The 21,143-nt window shown below is 45.2% G+C and overlaps 1 protein-coding gene across 3 annotated transcripts in view; it reads right to left on the reverse strand.

The window, feature by feature from the left end:
- Positions 1–21,143, reverse strand: part of LOC143963524 (NACHT, LRR and PYD domains-containing protein 3-like) — a 121,117-nt gene that overhangs the window by 9,791 nt on the left and 90,183 nt on the right. The window lies entirely within an intron of this gene.

Genomic DNA, 21,143 nt, shown 5'->3' on the forward strand with positions numbered 1-21,143 from the left:
AATGTAGGGGGAGGGGTGGATATACATTTCCAGCCTTTAGTGCTGAGACTTCTGGGATCTATTAGAGATACAAGTACTATATTGGTGGATATTCCACATTTACAATGGGATTCTACATTCACATGGGGGACACTTCACATTAAATCGCTTTATTCTTCAGTCCCCCATTCTTTAGTGTCTCCACCAATCAGATATCATCTCCATAGATATAGATCATACACTAGGATGTTACAGGAATTATTACAGAGGATGGAAAGGATGAAGGTTTTTTTACCTTAACCACTTCAGCCCCAGAAGGTTTTACCCCCTTAATGACCAGAGCACTTTTTACAATTTGGTACTGCGCTGCTTTATCTGGTAATTGCACGATCATGCAATGCTGTACATAAACAACATTTGTGTCCTTTTTCCCTACAAATAGAGATTTTTTGGTGGTATTTTATCAGCTCTGGGAATTAAATTTTTTGCAATATAAATGAAAAAAGACAAAACATATTGGAAAAAAATGTATTTCTACCTTTTCTTATAAGAAAAATCCAATAAACTAAATTTTAGTCAATGTTGGAAAGTAAAGTAGATCGCCTCCAGTCATATATCTGCCAAAATATGCCGATAGTATCACACTGACACTGAATGAGATAACAACTGATGCAGTGTCAGTGTAATACTATTGGCATATATTGGCAGATATATGACTGGAGGCGATCTACTTTACTTTCCAACATACGGGATACCAGCTGAAAGGCAGCCAGGTGATTTACAGTTGGATACTGCAGTGGATGCCGACACCGTGATTCTCGGGTGACTGTGGTACTGATATACATATTAAAGTGGTTGTAAACCCTTACAGACCACTTTGACCTACAGGTAAGCCTAGATAGGTAGGTCCAAGAAATATCTCCTAAACATATACGGTTTAGGAGATATTTAGAAAAAAAGCCACCGCTGTCTAAGGCGTATGCGCCATAGACAGCAGCGCGCAGGCGCACTGGGCAGGCCGCAGATCATGGCGATATGCGGCTTGTGTCGGCTCCCGTGTGCATACGCGGGAGTGACGTCATTGCGGCTCCGGTGAATCACAGCGCTGGAGCAGCAAGACCCGGAAGTTGCTCCGGGATACATGGCAGCGGTGAACATGAAGACAGAGGATACATACTAGCTCATTATGCCTTTGCCTTGTAGGTTGCATTTTTTTTAAATAGCCGTTACTTCCTCTTTAACACTCGCTGACCAGCATCTGACTTGAGTTTCCTTTTGAAATAGCAGCTGATAATCTTATCTGTTTAATCACATCAGAGACTAGTAATGTCATTATGTCTTGCTACTTCGTCTGCCTAAATAAACAAAGGAGATAACTTGTTGCCAGTTGTTGAAACATTATAAGTCAGCCGGTGTTCTGCCGTATAGTGTCCGGCCATGAAATAGTGTCCGACCCGTACTGCGCAGTACGGAGCAGATGAAGCTTTGGAAAATCTCCGAAGCTGAACAGCGCCTGCGCCGTGAGTGGAGGTGGTAGCCCCACCATCCAAGCAGACATAGAGTTGTGAATATTAGAGGGCCCCTTGTGGGCGAGCTTCGCTCGCTACGCTTCGGGCTCGGCCTCGCTGCGCCCTGCTCTTTTTTATTCCTACTCTATGTCCACTTGGATAGTGGGGATAGAACCTGGACTCACGGCGCAGGCTCCGTTCATCCTCGGCAATTTTCGGAATCTGTGTTGCTGTGTACTGCGCATGCGCAGTACGCAGCGGACACTATCGGATGGAGGACGTTATATGACAAGACACTGGCAGCTTTGGAATGTGCATTGGAAGTGTGGTGAAGTGATTAAATAGAAGACTGTTACAATTAAATGCCACGGATTGGAAGGGATTTCCTACTGTGCATTGGCTTTTTCTATTGTTAAACTATTGTACATTGTTTAACCTTTCCAGCACCAAGGGATGGAGACATGTGACTATCATAGCAATATTATTAGCACTAACTACAGATAGGATTTGTCTGAATTGAACACGTCATTTTTCAGCTATCTACCTCATCCCCTCTCTCCCTTCCCCCACTCAATATTGATCTAGTCCATGGATTAACTGTTTAGTAATTGGAAGAAATAGGGAATTTTGACCCTGTAATATTCAGTAGGTAATCTAATACGTGGGTTGCAATGGACTAAAGCAATTTGTCCAGACCTGAGTAGAGTTTTGTGTTGTTTTATGTATTTCCTGTTTGTCTTATTGTCTGTGGGTACACAATTAATTATATTAGATTGAGAACCATTATTTTTATGAACTGCACAGGTTTTTTCTATTTTTGATACTTTAATAAAACTGGTTAAGTTATTTAAACTGGAATCAATTAATTTAGATTTATTTATTGTTGCCATTAGTAACTGCATGTTAGCCTGCTCTTAGCAGACTAATGTTCTCTTTTTTCTATATCTCCTATTCCATGCCCACAGTGTCTGACATCTTCTGTACCATGCCCACAGCCTTGACATGCCCTGTACAATACCCACAGCCTCTGACATCTCCTGTACCATGACCACAGCCTCTGCCATCTTGACATATTCTGTACCATGCCCACAGCCTATGACATCTCCTTTACCATACACACAGCCTTTGACATCTCCTCCTGTACCATGCCCGCAGCCTCTGACATCTCCTGTACCATGCCCAGAGCCTCCGACATCTCCTTTACCATACACACAGCCTCTGACATCTCTTGTACCATGCCCGCAGCCTCTGACATCTCTTGTACCATGCCTGCAGCCTCTGACATCTCTTGTACCATGCCCGCAGCCTCTGACATCTCTTGTACCATGCCTGCAGCCACTGACATCTCTTGTACCATGCCCGCAGCCTCTGACATCTCCTGTACCATGACCACAGCCTCTCACAACTCCTGTACCATGCCCACAGCCTCTACCTTCTTGACATCTTCTATTACATGCCCACAGCCTCAGACATATCCTGTACCATACCCACAGCCTCTGCCATCTTGACATCTCATGTACCATGCTCACAGCCTCTGACATCTCCTGAACCATGTCCACAGCCTCTGACATCTCCTGAACCATGCCCACAGCTTCTGACATCTCCTGTAACATGTCCGCAGCCTGTGCCATCTTGACATCTCCGGTACCATGACCACAGCCTCTGCCATCTTCACATCTTCTGTACCATGCCCACTGTTGTGAATTCATGAAGAAATACATTTAATATTCACTGGCAGAGATGAGAGAGTTCAGTAGGCCCAAAAAAAAGTGGATGAACTATAATGTTGATATTATTGAACTGTGACCCCCTTGGAGAACTTCAAAGCAAAATACAGGATCTCACATGTTTTTCCAAAGGTTCAGGGGATTAATTATTCTCGTAAGTTCTACAAGCCTGTATTGAGACAATATGTTGCCTGAACAAAAGGGATGTTTTGTCACAAACACCAGAAAAACTCTTATCTATCTCCTTGAATGGACAAGGAAGGCTGTGCAAATATATATGGCAAGGTTTGGGCCATACTTAGGACGTACCTGTGACTAACAGTCATTAAACCTAAATGACCAGAACAAATATTTCATTGTCTCAGAAAGTGAGAGATCAACAAAATCGATTGTGTGAATTGTAGAAACTTGAAGGACACAGCCGTCTAAACATTCATTTGAAGCTCAAAGTTCATTTCAAAACATGGTGTGAGAAGGATATACAAGTCAGACATATTTCAAAAGTACTTCAAGTAATTCAAACTATATGTGATATTTTTAGGTCACCAAAGAGATGTTATAATTTTAGTATCTAATGATCTAAAGAACTTTGTCATAAAGAAATTATGTATGAAAGTGTGATTATAAAAAGAAGTGTTTTAGCAACGAATTAGCATTATGAAAAACATATAATCGTGATTATAACTGTATAAGAATTTAACCTATGTTTTTTTTTTTTTTTTTTTGCTTTCAATAATTTTTATTGAGATTTTCACAAATACAAAAAAGATAAATTACAAGACCGGGGTAGCATAGCCCAATACATTCCAAGACATAAGGCAAAATACGATTGATTAGTGGCGTTAACATAGCATAAATCACATTTGGGCTTAAGTATTAGATATATTATTGACGAAAAGGGGGGGGCGAGGGCGTCGTCCCCGCATCCAAACACTCCGTCTAGGAGTGATGTTATGGGGTGGGGGCGAGGCCCCCCTCCCCCCGCCCAGCGCCAACCTACCCCCTCCCTCTCTATCCCCCTTCTTGCCCTGCTTCAATTAATATGCTATTTTATTAAAGATTTTCCGTACATAACTAACCATATTATACTGTATAGAGAAGGAAAAGAAGATACAAATGACGTGCCGATCAAGTTAGTGCGCTGAAACTGCTATGCAGCGCCTACTCATCGATGCCCCCCCTTGATGCACTTCCCCCCCCCCCTACCCCCCCCGGACCTCCCTCCCACCCACCCCACCTCGAGCACGCAATGCCAGCAACAACCGTCCCAGTCACAGCCAGACAGCCACCTCCATATGGGCCAGAGAGAGAAAGAGAAAAAAAAAAAAAAAAAAAGAAAGGAGGGGGCTCCGCATAAGGAGGAAGGGAGGAAAGTCCTCCCTACCACCCGCCCAGCGGGTACTAGGCCATTCATATATTAACCTCACTCCAGGGGGAACCCCATATCAGTCAGCCAAGGGTACCATAATATCTCGAATTTTCTTAAATTATTTAGCTTTATAAGCATTGCTCTCTCGCACCATATTAGAGAGTTAATTGCATTGACCCATTGTCCAGTATCCGGGGGGTCCCTAGCTTGCCAATTAATTGCTATCAGTCGCCTAGCTTGATATAAGCACTTCAGGACAGATGGCTTGATTGACAGAGGAATATTAACCCCATCAAATATCCCCAGTAAACAGGCCCTGGCCTCGGGTTTCAGGGTAGTCTTAAAGGCTCTATTTATTTTAATGACTATTTCTAACCAATAGCTGTACAGATTTGGGCATTTCCACGCCATATGGAAGAGATCCCCCGGTGCCCCACATCTAGGACATTCATCCCTAGGTTTCCTCCCCATTTTCCATAACTTCTGGGGGGTGTAATATGCCCGATATATGAGGAACAGATGGGACACTCGCTGCAATGGAGATATAGAGGCCAAATGCCCCTGTTCAAGCGTTTTAGCCCACTGTTCCCGAGATATCGGGCCGACATCCCCCATCCAACCCTGTCTACTCTTGGCTGGGCCTTCACCTTTCAGGAAACTGCCTCTAAGCTTTATATATAGGCGCGAAATCTGGCCTTTTGCATGCCTATGATCTATAAGGGCCTGGAGCAGGGGAATTTCAGTTCGCTCAATAGTGAGTGACCCATATTGGGCTTGGATTGCATGTCTCAACTGTAAGTATTTGTAAAACAACCTATTAGGGACATTGAATTCCTGTCTGATAGTTTCAAAAGATTTCATTACGTTCCCCTCATAAAGATGCACTATTCTATTAATCCCCTGGCTATCCCAATCCGGAGCTTTATCTACCTTATTTAATTCGGGCAGGTGACGATTAACCCATAGAGGGGTATAGGTAGTTGTTCCCGCATATCCTAGCTTGCGCTTTGCTTGTTGCCATACCTTCCTCATTAGAGTGTTAGTGGGGCAGCTATAGAAAAGGGCATTAGCCTCCAGGGCTTCGGGAATCAGTTTATGAGGTGCTCCCAACATCATCAACTTATGATTTATAGACCCCCCCTCTTGAAGTCCTGCCCCTGCTAAGTGCTGGAGTTGGGCAGCCAGGAAGTATGCACCCAAGTGGGGTATGGCCAACCCTCCCTCCGCGACGGGGAGCTGCAGCGTATGCAAGCCTATCCGAGCATGCCCCTTTTTCCAGATTAATTGCCGAATAAGCGAGTCCATAATTTGGAACCATTTCTGGTTAATCCAAATTGGAGAGTTGTGTAGAATGTAAAGTATTTGGGGTTGCCAAATCATTTTTACTAGGCTGCAGCGTCCCGCCACAGAGAGAGGGAGGCCACACCAACTATTAAGTTTCGTCTTCATTTTCGACAATAGTGGTGCCAAATTCTCGTTGGCATATTGACTTGCGTCCCCAGATATCCAGATGCCCAGATACTTCAGCTTAGTCACCAACTCCAGGCCTATTATCGTTGAGGGGGCCCCGTGTTCCCCATGCCTGAGCAGTGGTAAAAGAGCTGATTTGCCCCAGTTGATCTCTAAGCCCGATTGTTGACCGAACTCGCCCATCAGATGGATCACTCTATTCAGGGTAGAGTCCACATCGCCAATAAAAAATAGGAGGTCATCCGCGAATAAGGCAATTTTTTTCCTCGTCGCTACCCCGCCGAAATCCCTGTATGTCCGGGCAAGATCTTACCAGAGCCGCAAGGGGCTCCATGGCCAATACAAAAAGGAGGGGGGACAGCGGGCACCCCTGTCTTGTACCTCTCTCCAGTTGGAATGATTCAGAGGTTTCAGTACCCATCTTGATTTTGGCCCTAGGTTTGTTGTACATTAATTTTATCCACTGGGTAAATAAGGGGCCAAATCCAAACCTCTCTAGGACCCTCCACAGATAGCCCCATTCCAAGCTATCGAAGGCCTTAGTGGCATCAAGTGCTAGGATAGCCCCCACCCCCTCATTATCTCTGGGTAGTTGGACATTAAGGAAGACTCTTCTAATATTAGTGCTGGTCGCCCTGCCCGGGATAAAGCCCGACTGATCTGGGTGTATGAGTTTATGGATGTATGTATTTAACCGAATTGCTAGTGCTTTGGCTAGTATTTTAATATCCGTACATAGCAGGGATATCGGCCGATATGATGGAACTTCCTGGCAGTCCTTGCCCTCCTTCAAGATTAAGATAATATTAGCCTCACGCATCGAGTCGGGGAGTTCCCCCGTCTCCAATGCGTGATTCAATGTCACGAGGAGTTCCGGCAATAGGACCTCCCCATAGCGTTTGTAGATTTCTACTGGAAGGCCATCTGGCCCTGGAGATTTATCATTAGGCATTGCGGCTACTGCATTCTTTAATTCTTCCAGCGTAAGTGGTAACTCAAGGGATAGTTTATCAACCGTTGATAAGGTTGGTATTGCTGTCCGAAGTAAGAAATCAGTCGCCGAATTACCTTGTCCCTGGATGACAGATTTATATAAATTTTTATAGTAGTCATGGAGTACCCTCATAATCGCGGAGGGGCTGGAGACAAGAACGCCTGTAGGAGACTTGATTACCTGGGCTACTGTTGGCGCGCCATTAGTTTGAACCAGGAGAGAAAGGGTTCTGCCTACTCTCTCTCCTTCGCCAAAGTAATGCTGGCGCTGAAAAATCCGCCTGTTCTCTGCTTTTTTTAGGAGGGCTATTTTATAGACTTGTTGGCTGGCCAGCCATTCCCGCTGGCTTACAGTCGATGGAGCTGCTATGTATGCTTGTTCTGCCTGGGCGACCTTATTTCTCATTGCTAGGTCCTGCTCTCGAGCTTTCCTCTTAATAATTGCGACTTGTTGTATTAATGTGCCCCTAATATAGGCTTTTAGGGAGTCCCAAACCGTACCCGGAGGGGCAGAGCCCCTATTTATTTGGAGAAATTCCCCTAACTTATCCTGGAGGGGGCTTGGGCCACCCATTAATACCAGCCAACCCGGGTTAATCCTCCACTCTCTTGGACCTGGTCTAACACCTAGAGACAGTATCATGGACAAGGGGGAGTGGTCAGAAACCCCCCTTACTCCGTATTCTATCTCCTGGACCACCTCCGCGGCTGCTTTATTTCCCAGCACCATATCAATTCTTGATAGTGTGCAGTAAGTGCTGGAGAAACAGGAATACTGTCTTGCTTGAGGATGACGTGTTCGCCATAGATCGTTTAAGCCTATTTCGGAGATGAAACCCTGCAAGCGCCCAATTTTGGTCACCAGTGGAGCAGGAAATCTATCCATATGCGGATCCAGCGTTTCGTTGAAATCACCTACTACTATACATGGGACAAGTGGTTTATCTAAACAGAACGTCGTCAATTTAACCATTACCTCCAATTTAAAGGGAGGAGGTATATAAATATTGGCTAAGATGCATTGGCGCCCGGACAGCAGGCCATACAAAAAAACAAATCTTCCCTCTTTGTCAATAGAGGACTCTTTGCACAGAAAATCCGTGCCTCTTTTAACAAGAACGCTCACCCCTCTCGAATAAGATGTATAAAAAGAGTGGTAGTATGCCGAGAACCTCCGGTTCCTTAACAATGGGGCTGTACTGGGGGTTAGATGTGTCTCTTGAAGAAAAAGCAGGCCGGGACCTCCCCTTCCTGTTTCCAGAAAAACTGCTGCCCTCTTTTTTGGGTCTCCCAGCCCCCTCACATTCCATGATAAGATGTGTACACTACCCATAGATGCTGCTTCTACTCAAACCGGACGGGACAAGGGAGAGGGAGAGGAGGGGGCCCGCCCTCCCACGACGGGCCCGCCGCCCCTCCCCCCCCCCAATTCCGTTGTACCAGCTATACGCGCTCGAGGTGCTCCCCTTAACCCTACTACCCACCCGTTCTCCCCCGGACAGCAGGCCATACAAAAAAACAAATCTTCCCTCTTTGTCAATAGAGGACTCTTTGCACAGAAAATCCGTGCCTCTTTTAACAAGAACGCTCACCCCTCTCGAATAAGATGTATAAAAAGTGTGGTAGTATGCCGAGAACCTCCGGTTCCTTAACAATGGGGCTGTACTGGGGGTTAGATGTGTCTCTTGAAGAAAAAGCAGGCCGGGACCTCCCCTTCCTGTTTCCAGAAAAACTGCTGCCCTCTTTTTTGGGTCTCCCAGCCCCCTCACATTCCATGATAAGATGTGTACACTACCCATAGATGCTGCTTCTACTCAAACCGGACGGGACAAGGGAGAGGGAGAGGAGGGGGCCCGCCCTCCCACGACGGGCCCGCCGCCCCTCCCCCCCCCCAATTCCGTTGTACCAGCTATACGCGCTCGAGGTGCTCCCCTTAACCCTACTACCCACCCGTTCTCCCCCCCCTCCCATCCCCCCACCCCCCCCCACGCCATCTAAGCAGCCCCTCCCCCCCCTCCTCCTCCCACCCCCCCACCCACCCATCAGGGTATCCCCTGGGGGACACTATTGTGGCTCGACTTTCCATACTCCCCAAGACCCTGGACACCCGTCCCCGCTCCCCCCGCTCTCCCAAATAACCCGGGGACCGCTAGGCTCCCCGGAGTGCCTCACCACGACCTCCCTCAGTACCCCGCCACCAATGCAGCATAGGCTCGAGCTAACCAAAAAAAAAAAAAAAGAAAAAAAAAAAAGGGGGGGGGGAAAGGGAGAATGGCAGGACATATTCAATGACAGCATCCCCAATGCTTAACTATTAAGCGTTACTAATAGTATTTATACTATGTTGTGACATACCTGCCCTCTCCCTCACTCACCCCCCTATGCTAATCAGTGACCTTATAGTAACATACCACATACCACCATGATAAAGATTCCCCCTTGCTACTCAACAGAATTATTTCAAGTGCAAATATTATATAGAGTTAAACAGTGCTCTCTTGCTTCCCAAAAAAAAGAAAAAAAAAAAAGGGGGGGGGGTGTTCAATGACGACCCCTCCAAAACTTATGTGAAATATATAGTGATATTTGCATTGTATTATGCGATCTATACCAACATTTATGCTAACACCCTTACTCACCCCTCCTTGCTAAAAAGTGCTAATTAGTGCAAAAGGACATTATAATCACGTGCCTCCAACTCAAACTAAATCTAGCTGACATAATGAGTATTCCACATCTCTAAATTGTTTCACGTGCAGGTTTTATACAAACAACAAAAAAAAAAAAAAAAAAAAAGAAAAAAAAAAGAAAAAGAAAGAAAAGGGACAAAGGGGGGGGAGGGAAAGAGAAAAAAAAAAAAAAAAGGGCTCCCAGGGAACCGGCCCTGTTAGCCAGTCCTAGTGGTTGCAGAATGGCTAAAAATCTCTTTTATGTTCCTCCAGCCACCTTTCCACTTCCCCTGGGGTGCCAAAGAAAAAAGTCGAGCCCAAAGCAGTTATTCGTAGCCGGGCAGGATACAACAGTGCATAGTTTAACTTATATTGACGGAGGGTTCGCTTAATGGGGATAAACTCGGCTCTCTGTTTCTGTAGATCTGGTGAGAAGTCTGGGTAGAATGAAACCCTAGATCCTTTATAGAAAACATTGTTCAGTTCCCTGGTCCTTCGTAGCAAAATGGTGCGATCATTATAATTCACAAGTCTCAATATCAGAGGCCTGGTACGGCCCTCTGATAGATGCGGGCCTGCGGGGACTCTATGGGCCCTTTCAATAGCGAAGAGAGTGGTAAAAGGGGTGTTGCCCATAAGTTTCCTGAACCAGTTTTCCAGAAAGTCTATGGGGTTAGATCCCTCGCTTCCCTCTGGGAGGCCAATCAGGCGGATGTTATTCCTACGGTTGCTATTTTCCAACGCATCTAATTTTGCTGACTGTGTGGCTATTTGTTTCTGTAGCGCATTTATTTTTTGCTGTAGTGGAAAAAAATCGTCCTCGATCGTGCTTAGTCTTCCTTCCAGGATCGTAGTTCTTGCCATTGTGTTGCTCAATAGTTGGCCCATAGAATGCAGTTCAGTTTTAATACTGCCTAGCTGGTTATCGAGGCCACCTATAGAGGCTTTGCATTCATTGACTGCCTGCAATATATCACGCAGTGTGGGTTCATCACCCTCTAACGGAGGGGATTCCACCGGAGCTGCTATATTGTGTGCTATCTTGCTTGCTGCTGTGGCTGAATCATGCATCTTGCTGCCACTAGGTGAACAACCTGGGTTAGATGCTAGTTGAGTGATACTTCTCCTTTCCGTAGTACCCGCCTGTGTCTTTGTTTGCCCTGCTGGCTGAGGGGGCCCTTTTCTGGTAGGGGAAGTTGCATGGGCAAAGCGTTCCAATTTTGCTACCGCAGTAGCCGATGCCTGGTTTGCTTTCTCTTTAGCAGCCCGGGTTTTTTGGTTCCCCTCACCAATCATCCCATCCTCATTGGCCCGCTTACTAAGCATGGTAGAAAAGCGGCCAAGAGTAGTGGTGTTGGAGAATTGCGGTAAAAATCGCCCCCCGAGAGACTTAATTTAGCAATTTGATATAAGTCCATACGGTGGAGCAAAAAAAAAAATAAAAATGGTGCAGTGGCCCCAGGCCAAGGGGACAGCAAGCTAACCGTGCAGACTGAGCATGAACACAAGAGACTATTCCCCCGACAGTTTGTCTGCTTCTAAGCGCTATATTGATTTGCATATATGGTTAACAGAGTTCATCACGCTATAGAAACAGCAATGCAAACATAAGAAAAAAAAAAAAAAACAGGGGGAAAAAGCCGTTTCAGTAAGTCCCGGAAGCACCAAAAGCTTGGCAGCCTCTAACTTCCAACAAGCAGGCTTAGTGGGTTGATAAAACTAGACCAATGTGTTTAAATGTTCGTATGGGCATTCCCAGGTACTGCACCCTCCTCCTTGCTTGCCTCTCACCCCACCGCTCGCTCCCGCTTTACCGTTAGCCTAGGTAGATGCCATAGGCTTCTTCTTCGTGGGTTGCTACGGGCCACCGCCTGGATCTTCTTAATACAAGCTTCTGTCTCTGCTCTCAGAGCGTCCCGGGCCTCCTTCGGGCTCCCGCAGGCTCCTTTGGCTCGGCTCGCTCCTGATGACACGTCTCTGATGACGCTGAAGTCACGCCGATACGAGCTCCCGCGAGCGATACGAGCTCCCGCGAGACCCACCGCCAAGTTCCTGCTTGGTAGTATGCGATGAACTCCGGAGTAAGGTGGCTGGGGTCGCTATGTTGTGTAGAGAGCCCAGGTGGGGACCCAGGCTAAGCGCCACTTTCACCAGCGGGGAGATTCCCTTGCATAGAGGGAGAGCGAGGGGAGGCTAAGAGCGGGCGTCCAGCGTTCGCACTCTCTCACTCACTCACTCCCACATCCGACCACGCCCCCCCTGAGAGCCTATGTTTAGATAAACAAATATTGATTGGATACTCGAATTATACATGTATCCATATAGATAATAATTGTATGTGATATTGTTTGATATATATCTAACCCGTGTCCTTTCTAAATGGACTAAAGATTTAATAGATATACATTGATATACATATATAACCATTTTATACAATGGGGATTATTCAAATTTATGTTAAGCGTATTTTATATTATACTATCATTCCTGAACACTCGAGATATATTCGTTAGAACATATATAAAAACAAACGCATATTATAGAAATAAAAATATTAACTTAAAGAGATAAAACACCAAACACATGTGAGACACCTTGTGGTTGAAGGTGCTATTACCTTAAAATCACAAGACTACTGGGAAAGGTGATCATTAAGTCTGTCTGCCAATAGGAAAGGGACACATACCCTCTGGGCAGAACTTAGTATAATTTTGAGCTTTTTGTTTAAGAGGATATTTAAGAAACTAAAAAGATGGGCAAAGGGAGAGAGCTCGGGGGAGAGCTGAGGGATACCCTGGGGGGGACACCTGAAGACTCCCAGACAAACTGACACTCATGCAGCATGCATGAATACACATTTTTACATTCATGAAGATCCCTGCTCCTTGGAACTCGGAGGTCACACAAAGTAATTACTCTGTAAAAGGATCCATGTTGAAGCCATGGCAGCCATCTTAAAATTCCTGGTAACCAACAATCCACACTAATAGCCATATTGGAAATGGGTAAATATATTTTCATCTCTTCAATATTGATTTTTTTGAATATTCTATTATTGAAAATCTTTCTCCCGAATCAATGACCGCCTTTTAGATTTTTCTTTAAATTCTATTTTTCATTATAAATTTCTCTTTTTGCATAGAGGCCAATTTTATTGACAAATGTCTAATTTATTTCACATTGTTAACCACTTACTTACCTGCAGTATAGTAATGGTTGGATGTGTGAAATACAGACATTCTGTTTAATTGTCAATTATGAAAAGGTTATTGATTCTACCGAGAAGTGATAATGGTGATAATTAAGTCCAAGGTACTACTACGCCCAGTTTGAGGGTATTTCCACAAATTGTCAAATGATCAATTAATGCAATCTGTATTTTAATTTCATGTAGATATTTGTCTTTTGTCAACCAATAAATGTAACTATTTTTATGATCACTTGTCTCCGTGAATACGTTACACATGTATAGACTGTGTCATATAGATTGATCCTGTATCTTAAAAATATCTTCGTTAAAAATTACTTAATAAATATTGTGCGGGAAAATGTCCTTAAAAAGCACAACACCACAGCCTTGACATCTCCTGTACCATGCCCACAGCCTCTGACATCTCCTGTACCATGCCCACAGCCTCTGACATCTCCTTTACCATGCCCACAGCCTCTGACATCTCCTGTACCATGCGCACAGCCTCTGACATTTCCTGTACTATGCCTGGAGCCTCTGCCATCTTGACATCTTCTGCACCATGCCCACAGCATCTGATATCTCCTGTACCATGCCCGTAGCCTCTGCCATCTTTGGTACCGTGTCCACAGCCTTGACATCTCCTGTACCATGCCCACAGCCTCTGACATCTCCTGTACCATGCCCACAGCCTCTGACATCTCCTGTAACATGCCCACAGCCTTTAACAGCTCCTGTACCATGCCCACAGCCTCTGCCATCTTGACATCTTCTGTACCACAACCACAGCCTCTGACATCTCCTTTACCATGCCCACAGCCTCTGTCATCTCCTGTACCATGCCCACAGCCTCTGGCATCTCCTGTACCATGCCCACAGCCTCTGGCATCTCCAGTACCATGCCCAAAGCCTATGACATCTCCTGTAGCATGATCACAAACACTGCCATCTTGACATCTTCTGTACCATGCCCAAGCCTCTGACATTTCCTTTACCATGCCCACAGCCTCTGACATTTCATGTACTATGCCCGGAGCCTCTGCCATCTTAATATCTTCTGCGCCAGGCCCACAGCATCTGACATCTCCTGTACCATGCCCGCAGCCTCTACCATCTACAGTACCATGCCCACAGCCTTGACATCTCCTGTACCATGCCACTGCCTGACATCTCCTGTATCATGGCCACAGTCTCTGACATATTGACATCTCCTGTACCATGTCCACAGCCTCTGCCTTCTTGACATCTTCTGTACCATGCCCACAGCCTCTTACATTTCCTGTACCATGTCCGCAGCCTCTGCAATTCTGACATCTTCTGTACCATGCCCACAGCCTTGTCATCTCCTGTACCATGCCCACAGCCTCTGCCATACTGACATCTTCTGTACCATGCTCGCAGCCTCTGACATCTCCTGTACCATGCCCACAGCCTCTGATATCTCCTGTACCATTCCCGCAGCATCTGCCATCTTGACATCTTCTGTACCATGCCAACAGCCTCTGACATTTGTTGTACCTTGCTCATAGCCTCTGCCATCTTGACATCTTCTGTAACATGCCCACAGCCTTGGCATCTCCTGTACAATGCCCACAGCCTCTGCCATCTTGACATCTTCTGTAACATGCCCACAGCCTTGGCATCTCCTTTACCATGCCCACAGCCTCTGACATCTCCTGTACCATGCCCACAGCCTCTGACATCTCCTGTACCATGCCCACAGCCTCTGACATTTCCTGTACTATGCCCACAGCCTCTGCCATCTTGACATCTTCTGCACCATGCCCACAGCATCTGATATCTCCTGTACCATGTCCGCAGCCTCTGCCATCTTTGGTACCGTGTCCACAGCCTTGACATCTCCTGTACCATGCCCACAGCCTCTGACATCTCCTGTACCATGCCCACAGCCTCTGACATCTCCTGTACCATGCCCACAGCCTCTGACATCTCCTGTAACATGCCCACAGCCTCTGCCATCTTGACATCTTCTGTACCATAACCACAGCCTCTGACATCTCCTTTACCATGCCCACAGCCTCTGACATCTCCTGTACCATGCCCACAGCCTGTCATCTCCTGTACCATGCCCACAGCCTCTGGCATCTCCTGTGCCATGCCCACAGCCTCTGGCATCTCCTGTGCCATGCCCACAACCTCTGGCATCTCCTGTGCCATGCCCACAGCCTCTGACATCTCCAGTACCATGCCCAGAGCCTATGACATCTCCTGTAGCATGATCACAAACACTGCCATCTTGACATCTTCTGTACATCTTCTGTACCATGCCCAAGGCCTCTGACATTTCCTTTACCATGCCCACAGCCTCTGACATTTCATGTACTATGCCCGGAGCCTCTGCCATCTTAATATCTTCTGCGCCATGCCCACAGCATCTGACATCTCCTGTACCATGCCTGCAGCCTCTACCATCTTCAGTACCATGCCCATAGCCTTTACATCTCCTGTACCATGCCACTGCCTGACATCTCCTGTATCATGGCCACAGCCTCTGACATATTGGCATCTCCTGTACCATGTCCACAGCCTCTGCCATCTTGATATCTTCTGTACCATGCCCACAGCCTCTTACATTTCCTGTACCATGTCCGCAGCCTCTGCAATTCTGACATCTTCCGTACCATGCCCACAGCCTTGTTATCTCCTTTACCATACACACAGCCTCTGCCATCTCGTGTACCATGTCTGCAGCCTCTGCCATCTCCTGTACCATGCCCATAGCCTCTGAAATCTCCTGCACCATGCCCACACCCTCTGCCATACTGACATCTTCTGTACCATGCTCTCAGCCTCTGACATCTCCTGTACCATTCCCGCAGCCTCTGCCATCTTGACATCTTCTGTAACATGCCCACAGCCTTGGCATCTCCTGTACAATGCCCACAGCCTCTGACATCTCCTGTACCATGACCACAGCCTCTGCCATCTTGACATCTTCTGTAACATGCCCACAGCCTTGGCATCTCCTTTACCATGCCCACAGCCTCTGACATCTCCTGTACCATGCCCACAGCCTCTGACATCTCCTGTACCATTCCCGCAGCCTCTTCCATCTTGACATCTTCTGTACCATGCCCACAGCCTTGACATCTCCTGTACAATGCCCACAGCCTCTGCTATCTTGACATATTTTGTACCATGCCCAAAGCCTCTGACATCTCATTTACCATACACACAGCCTCTGCCATCTCGTGTACCATGTCTGCAGCCTCTGCCATCTCCTGTACCATGCCCATAGCCTCTGAAATCTCCAGTACCATGCCCACAGCCTCTGCCATCTTGATATATTCTGTACCATGCCCACAGCCTTGATATCTCCTGTACCATGACCACAGCCTCTATATTCTTGACATCTTCTATTACATGCCCACAGCCTCAGACATATCCTATATATATTATATATTTTTTTTCCTCAGTTTAGGTCAATACGTATTCTACATATTTTTGGTAAAAATAATAGCAATAAGTGTATATTGATTGGTTTTCGCAAAAGTTATAGCATCTACCAAATAGGGGATAGATGGGAGGCATGGCTAGCCAGCGAAGCGGATGGCTGCTTTCTAAAACAGCTAATCTCCACTGAGGGCCAACGGAGGTTGATACAGCTATGTACAGCCTTGTTTGAGCACACAGACTGCACTACAAGGTCCAGCGAACCTCTGAAATGGCATCCCACAAAATAAAGGGGTAAAACAACCAGGAAAGATGCCCGATTTCTTTGCCATTCAGCGCCGTTACACGGACCAAGATGGCGGCGACAGGCACTGGGGAGACACATGCAGCTCCTATACACAACGCAGCACGCCCACAGGCTCCCAACTCGGTCGCAATCACAACAAGCAGGGATCAGATAACTTTCCCTCACCCCCATCGGCATCATCCAATCCAGCTACAAGTAAACCGGATCTGGCATTTCATTCAGCTTCTAATGGCTTGGAGGTAAGCTTAGACTCCTCTATAGATGTCACGAGAGAACTGCAGGAATCTATATCTGACTTCCCCACAGCAAACAAACCAGTAATGGACACCACACTAAAAGACATGTTAGTGTCCTTAAGATCCACTCTGCATGCTGACATAATGGCACTAACCAGCCAATTTAAATCAGAAATATCAGCAGTCAACAAGCGAGTCTCTCACGTGGAAACAAAAATGGGTGAATTTGCCTCCACTTTCAATAACTTGGTGGATGCCCACAATGATAGGGACGACAAGATATTGCAGATGCAACTGAAATTGGCAAATTTAGAGGATAGGTCCAGGAGGCATAACATTAAAATAAGGGGAATACCTGAAACAATAAAACCTCCTGACCTAAAAGAATACTTTACTACGTTGATGAAATCAGTGCTTCCTGATTCACCTATAGGAGATCTAATTGTGGACCACATCCACCGGCTTCCCAGGCCTAAACACATTGCATCACACCTGCCCAGGGACACCATAGTCAGGATTCATTTTTTTCATACTAAGGACAGATTCATGGCCGCTGTTAGGCACCACGACAATATACCCCCTGACTTGCAAGACCTCTTCTTCACAGACCTGTCGGCATACACTATGCAACAGCATAGACAACTGCCAAGCATCACAAAACCTCTGAACAACAACAAGATAGTGTACAGATGTATATACCCAGCGAAGCTGCTAATAACTAAGGATGGACACAACCATATAATTGCTAGCGTCAAGGAAGGCATGCACCTCATGATAGACTGGCATATCATTCCCACTGGCACAGCGGAAGGGGACGGGATGAAACTCCCATATCTAACAGAGGATTCAGACGCTGAAACTGGCTGACAATTGGGCTCGTAAGTCACTACCTTCATTAACTCTGTTGGCCCAGGGGATGTCGATGTTAATTTATCCCCTTACCTAAACCCCTAAGTTGAGTGGTTGTTTTACCGCACAGATTCTAACCAGAATTGTAACCTGTTACTCTGGTGTGTTACAACCGATTAATCCACCTACGTTTTACCTCACTTAATTTTTATTTTATTTTTCCTTTCTTTTCCTTTTCTTTCTTACTAACCATCATCTAAGAAGTAATCCAGGAGACTTCCAAGAACTACCTTCCGGACTCAGCAAACACCTACCAAACCTCGCTTTCTGGGGAACCCAGCCACACGCCTGTGACAGGTAACGTGTAATACGCTAATATAAACATAACTGCACTAAATCAGCCCCACTAATCACCATAGGATGCCTTTCAATATCTCTTCACTCAATGTTAAAGGACTGAATAGCCCTCAAAAAAGACAAATGACATGGAGAGAAGCTATTAAGCTTCACAGTGATATATTTTGCATACAATAGACCCATTTCTGTTCTCTCAAATTCCCAGTTTTTCAGCACCGTAAATACCCACATGTTACATGGCCAACGGCCCCAAAAAAAAGGGGGAGTAGCTATTGCTATCAAAGACTCAGTCCAATTTAAAGAACTGGATGTTCATATGGATAGCTCAGGCAGATATATTATACTGGTATGTGAGACTGACATTTCTGTATATACTTTGGTTAACATATCTACCTATCACAAAGTAAAGTTTTTGAATAAAATATGGAAGAAAGTATCTTCAATGAGACAAGTATCTACTATCCTATGCAGAGATTTCAATACTGTTCCCAACAGAGAGAGATGGACGCTTCTGATGGATCTAAATCCCAACATAGAAGAGTTTCTTTGGACCGTTTCATCTCTTTGTCGGGTCTTTATGATGTATGGAGATGCCAGCACGCATCAGAGAAAGACTTTTCTTTTTTTTTTCCAAATGCTCATAATTCATATTCTCGCATAGATCTGTTCTTGGTAGACAAATTTATGTTGCAAAAAATTGACCGATCAGAAATACATTGTATTACGTGGTCTGATCATGCACCAATTTCCATTGGCATGGGGGGTCAATGAGTCGAAACCAGATCAAACAGATGGCATAATAATATTTACATATTATCGCAACCTGCAAATTTAGAAGCTATACGCTCAGCACTTACGGAGTTTTTTGCCATTAACGCTCCCTCGGTTGGCGCTCCCTTCACACTGTGGAATGCACATAAAGTGTATATTAGAGGTTTGCTCATTCAGATGAGTGCTAAATTTAAAAAACAACCATCACAAAAACTGGACAAGCTACTGACTAAGAACACTTAGAAACTATTAATAAGCAAAACCCCTCCCTAAAACTTAGAGATGCACTATTCATCACTAGGCAAGAGTTGAGAACGCACCTGATAGTCCAACATAACCACCAGCTTCGCTCTTTAAAAGCTCGTACTTACAGATGTGGAAATAAACCTGAGAAAACATTAGCAAACCAACAAAAGGAAAAAATACCCACACAGAAAATATCTTATATTTGGAGCCCTAAAACTAAAAGAAAAGTCACAAACCCAAAAGAAATTGCGGATGCCTTTAGTGATTATTACGAAGCATTGTATAATCTTAAAAATGACCAAGACACTCCCCAACCCAATGATGATATAATTGCGGACTTCCTGACATCAGTGAATCTACCTACTGTATCCCAAGCAGACTTAGACAAATTGAACCAACCAATAACGACCCAAGAAATAGAACAAATGATAAAGATCCTTCCACATAATAAGTCACCAGGCCCAGACGGTTACTCTTCAGAATATTATCAGTTATTTAGTAACATCTTATCACCATACCTACAAATGGTATTTGACACTGCCACGGCTGTAGCTGGTTTTCCCTCAGAAATGCTCACGGCCACAATTATTACACTGCCCAAACCAGGTACGGAACCTAACATGCCACAAAACTTCAGGCCCATCTCATTGTTAAATGCAGATGTGAAGTTATACGCCAAGCTATTAGCACACAGATTGACAAATATACAGCCCCAATTAATAAATTATGATCAGGTGGGTTTTGTGTCGGGCTGACAAACGACAGACGCTACTAGGAGAATGCTTAATCTTCTACATATAGCAGAAAAAGAAAGAAGGCCTTCTCTGCTCCTCACGTTGGATGCAGAGAAGGCCTTCAATAGAGTACACTGGGGGTACCTTAGAGGGGTATTGTGGAAGTTTTGCTTCTCCGGCCCGATACAAGATGCAATACTGGCTCTATATTCCTCTCCGTCAGCATATGTGTATACGGAGGGAATGTTCTCCAAATAATTTCAAATCACGAACGGAACGAGGCAGGGTTGCCCCATGTCCCCATTAATTTTTGCACTAATAATGGAACCCTTGGCAGAGAAAATCAGATCTGACCACTTCGTACAAGGCATAGCATCACAATCGTACCAGCATAAAATGACATTATTTGCTGACGATGTAATATTATCACTCTCTAACCCAATCAAATCTCTACCTGCAGCCCACAGTATTCTCCAACAATTTGACAGAATATCCTATTACAAAGTAAACACAATGAGATCAAACATACTAGGCATAAGAATAAACAAAAGAGTAGAAAATAATTTACAAGAGATTCTCCCATATCCATGGACCACACCGTCCATTACCTATTTGGGTATCCAACTCACATGTCCACTCTCTAAATTATACCAAGAAAACTATGTACCACTCATTGACAAATGCCAGAAAGAACTCTCAAGAATTCAAAAGTTTTACCTATCCTGGTCTGGATGGTTAGCAGCATATAAAATGCTAATACTGCCAAAAATTCTTTATGTCTTTAGAGCACTGCCAATTCAAAGACCCGCTAATTTCTTTACAACTATACAAAAACAACTGTTGAGTTTTGCGTGGGGGAAAGCAGGGCGAGGTGCTCTCCTTTCATACAAAATAAACATAAAAATGCAGGAGGTATGGGCCTGCCAATACTGAAGGATTGTTTCACAGCACTTGTTATTGACCAGATTAAAAATTGGTTTGTTAACTTACAAGATTTCAATCACTTTCACCCCTTTCATTTCTCATGGCCTCTGTCACACCTACAGCTAACCAAACCACAGACCACCCCACAATTCAAGCAGCGTGTAGGACATGGCCTGAGATCAGCTTAGAAGGTTCAGCACATTATCCAATAGTCAAAGTCCCCATTCCTCTAGAATCCATCAAATGGTTAATCCCTAACATAGCATTGAATAAATGGCTTGAGAACAAAATAAGTAATATAGCAGATCTCACCACAGGGGATAAAATAAGGCCTTTCACATACCGTATTTGCCGGCGTATAAGACGACCCCCTAATTTGCCAGTGAAAACTTAGGTTTTG

The sequence above is a fragment of the Lithobates pipiens genome, unplaced genomic scaffold, assembly GCF_037356315.1.
Source record: "Lithobates pipiens isolate NorthernLeopardFrog02 unplaced genomic scaffold, aLitPip1_a1.2 Scaffold_8, whole genome shotgun sequence".
Classification (NCBI taxonomy): domain Eukaryota; kingdom Metazoa; phylum Chordata; class Amphibia; order Anura; family Ranidae; genus Lithobates; species Lithobates pipiens.